This window comes from Triticum dicoccoides, chromosome 1A (assembly GCF_002162155.2).
Source record: "Triticum dicoccoides isolate Atlit2015 ecotype Zavitan chromosome 1A, WEW_v2.0, whole genome shotgun sequence".
Classification (NCBI taxonomy): domain Eukaryota; kingdom Viridiplantae; phylum Streptophyta; class Magnoliopsida; order Poales; family Poaceae; genus Triticum; species Triticum dicoccoides.
Window position 1 is genome coordinate 211,598,265 of NC_041380.1, and position 4,349 is coordinate 211,602,613.

Sequence of the window (4,349 nt, forward strand, 5' to 3'; positions counted from 1 at the left end):
GGGGCACTAGTTCATCTCCTAGAAGGAGGTCTTGAATCCACTAGGGGATCTTCCCTTAAGAGGGGGTCTTGAGTCCACTTGGGGGATCTTCTCCTAGGAGGCCTTGGTCTCCAATGGAGTAGGTATCAAGTGGATGGACAAAGCTCTATCTCTAGTATGAGCTAAACCAGTGCCAACCCTAATTCAGAGCTAGGAGACGAGTATTTATAGTCCAAGGGGTAAGTTGGGGATACATGGGTCAAAACCCCTTTCACTTCGCGCAGGCAGACCGGTTGTACTGGTCACATGAGCGGTTGTACCGCTGGGAGCTCAGGTACTGGTTCCTAGAGGTGTTCGCGGAAGTAATTAGCGGTTGTACCGGTCTTACTGCAGTTGGGGGAGACAACCGGGGCGGTACCGGTCTTGTGCCGCTCGATTACAGAAGCTGGACCGATAGTTGGGCGGTAGTCGAGCGGTTGTACCGGTGGGGCGCTAGTTGACCGGTAGTTGGGCGGTTGTACCAGGATTTCTGGACTGGGAGATTCTCCTCTATGCTCTTGGCATCCATCTTGCACCATAACTTCTCCTTGGCTAATTCCTTGGTACCTAAGCACACAAAGCATTTCCGTTTGAGGTAGTAGCCATGTCCCAAGTTGATCAAAGGGAAGTTCAACAAGGAGAGAGTTAACCTTGATCTCGATAGCCCTTGCACGAGCTCTAGTCATTGGTCCACGTGGTGTCTTGGGAGACGAAGGTAGGTCCATGGGGATGACCTTGGGATGCTCCGCATCATCTCCACCCCCCTTGGGAAAGATCCGACCTCCGATCAAAAACCTCATCACCATGGTAGGGAGAGAGATCCTTGACGTTGAATATGTCTCTCAAGGAGTACTTGTCTCGTGGGATGTCGATCTTGTAGGCGTTGTTGTTTTAGCATTCTAGCACCTTGAAGGATCGATCGACTCGAGGTAGAAGCTTGGACTTGCGTTCATTGGGGAAGCGGTCCTTGCAAAGGTGTAGCCACACAAGATCTCCAATGTGGAATACCATGGGTTTCTTGTTGATGTTGAGCTTGGTCGTGAGTCGTTGTAATTGGCGCTCGGTTGTTTGTCTTGTATCTTCATGCACCTTCTTGAGATAGCTCGCTCGTGCACTTGCGTCCATGTTGAGGCACTCTTGTAGTGGTAGCAGTAGAATGTCCAATGGGGACAAAGGACTGAAGCCATAGATGAACTCGAAGGGGGACTTGCCGGAAGTTGAATGTCAGATTGCGGGTTCCAGCAAAACCTTGAGGTTCGAACTCTGGGGTGCGCACGAAGATCTCTCTCTCTCCCTAGCTCACTCTCGCAACGATCTCTAGGCCTAGCTCACCGAACCCAAGGAACAAGTGACACGAGAGTTTATACTGGTTCGGGCCACCGTTGTGGTGTAATACCCTACTCCAGTGTGTGTGGTGGATTGCCTCGTGGGCTGAGGATGAACTAGTACAGTGGACGAATAGCCTCCTGAAGAGAGGTGTTCTTGAGCTCGATGAGCTGGTGTGGTTGAGGATGGTCCGAATGATCCGTCCACTTGAGCCCCCCTTACTACGGTGGTGGCTAGCCCTATTTATAGAGGCCCTGGTCCTCTTCCCAAATGTTTAGGCGGGCAGGGATTCCACAGTGGCTAATTTCGAAGGGAGACAACTAGTACAAGTTATCCTAACAAAAGGTGGTCTTCTCCTGCCAAAGGCTCTGGTGGTGACGCCGCCGTGGGCTCCGCGGTGACCCCCGTCCTGCCGTCCTGCCGGTCTTGGTCTTGTTGCATCGATATGGAAACCTTTTCCTGATGCCTCGGGACTCCTCGCCTGCGCCTGCTTCCTTAGCACCAAAGAGAAAACTGGCATCCTGCGCCCGCTGGCGTCCGCCTGGCCTTGGTCGTCATGGCTCACGTCACGCGGACCTCGCGAGGTGCCCCTTGCATAGATATCTCCGCTCCTCAGGAGCCAGCCTAGCGAGGCCGCCCCTGGGGAGGTCTTGGTGTCGTCCGCCTCGCGAGGCTTGGCCCCTTGCGAGGGTCTTGAGTGGTTGCTAGTGAAGATGGGCCGTACCAGGCCGTTGGTGGAGCCACGCCCTGGGCCGCAGGCAGGCAAGTCTGGGTACCCCCGTTCCCAGGACGCCGACAATAGCCCCCGGGCCCAAGGCGCACTCGGTCTTGGCTTCGAGGCGAAGCCAAAGGGCAAGTGCGGAGCGCCGCGGGCCCCAACCGCCTGTGGCCTTGGCATGTGGCGATTGACGAGATGTTGACGTCTCCACTTCCCCACGCTGCCTTGATATCCGCCTGGCTAGGCGGCCACCGTTGTCTCCTCAACCCCACCTCCATTGCTGGCAGTGCACTTCCCAGCTCCTTCGTCTTCCTGAAAGCAGTGGCCTCCTCCTCCAACCTGGCCAGGATCCAACCCTCTCCATAGCCATGGCGCCGAGCGGGAAGAAGAAGGGAAAGAAGAAGCCCCAGGCTTCAGCTGAAGCACCACCGGCCTTCAAGCCTGCCGTCGAGCGGTCGGTGGTGCTCAACCGGGAGGCGATGGACAATGTCCGCCCAGCAATCGCCGCCGACTTCAACGAATGGGGAAAGATGATGGCCTGACCCGCATCCCGCGCCGCGGTCGATAGGACAGCCACCGAGACCCCCATTCATCTTCACACCCTCTGGGCTGGCCTGATTCCCCCTTTCTCCGCCTTCTTCAACGCTGTGCTCTCCCATTACCAAATCAATATGCTGCATCTGGATCCCCAGTCCATCATCCTTCTCGCCGTCTTCGCCTTTGTCTCCGAGGCCATGGTGGGTATTGCTCCCTCCATGGCCCTACTTTGCCACTTCTTCTCGTTGCATCTGACCGACCCTCGGCAGCGCTCCGGATGCTTGAGCTTCCAGGCCATGGCTGCGACGGCCAGTGCGGGGATTGACTTCGAGTTTTCTCCATCTGTGAGTGGGTTCCGGAGGCGGTGGGTGTTCATGGAAGTCAGCGTGCGCAGCCCCCTACTCTTTCTTCCGACGGCACCAGCTGCTCCCATCGTCGGCTGGGGACACGAGAAGCTTACTGAACCACGTCTTGCCCATGTCTGGCGCCGGCTGACGAGGCTGAAGGATCTCAGCGTGACAGCACCCATGGTGGTGAAGGAGTTCATCCGGTGCCGCATTGCCACGCTCCAGCGCGATTCTCGTTCAATGTGGACCTTCTCCGGCAGCAAGGACCGCATGAGGCTTCATGAATCCGGGCTTCCTCTTGAGGAACAACATACTGTGCTTGAGCTTCTGACGGGCGACACATCGCCAGCCGATATGTCAGAGGAGGGCTGCCTTTTGTACTGCTGTTCGAACACGATGGCGTTCATGAGGCAAATGCCCCCTTTCGATGAATGGGGGCTTCGCCCGACCGGCCTTGAAGGGCCTCGCGAGAGCCCCTTCTTTGTGGCCCCTTGGTCGCCACCTATGCGGTGCCCGCCCCAGAAGTGGGCGCAGGGGGGCAGTCGTGGTCGAACACCGGCAGCGCGGCCACCGAGGAACCGGCGTCGCTCGGAGCTCCTGGATCGTCTTCAGCTGGGGCTCGAGACAGCCATCCCGAGGAAGCGGCGATGGGGGCGACACAGTCCGATACTCCTGAGGCCGAAGCCCCCGGGGCCCTGACGAGTCACCATGAGGCGGGGGCTGGGGACTCCACGCGGTCTAGCGCTCCTGAGGTCGCCTCCTCAGGAGCCACCCCAGGCACGCCCGACATTGGCGACCACATCTAGGGTTTTAGCCGGCTTCGACCGAACTTCGAAGCGCTCCGCAAGAGGAAGGGGTCTTCAAGCTGCAGTGGTAACGCCTTCCGGCCATTGAAGCAGAGGAAGTACATTGCCATAGACGAGTGAGTACCTTATCTTTGTAATTTCATGAGAGCGGTTTCCCCTCCTGACCGTAGTTCCTCAGGGCCCCTTCTGCCAAGGCGACGAAGTCTCCCGAAAAGCGACCTCCGCCCTCTTCAGGCCCTCTGCTGACCTTGAGCGCCCAGTGTCACCCTGCCGCGCATGGCGCAGGGCCTGCCGAGGAGGTGGGTGCGCCGGCCTGGCATCTCGACCTTGCGCTCTTGTCGTTCCTCCTCCGAGGTCCTGCCTGGGGCGCTGAGAGCGTGCTGAGGGCCCCGCCAATAGTCATTGCCCGCGGCTCGACGACCTTGGCGCTAGCCTCATCTTCGAGCGACGAGGCCCCACCCCGCTGGTTCTCCGTTGAGGCCCGGAGGGCGGCCGGAAAGGCACCGGCCTCCAGCCCCCTGTTGGGAGCAAGCGACCCGCTTCAAACTTCTTCGACGACCCCTGGCACGGAGGACGGTCCTGGCCACGCGTTTGGAC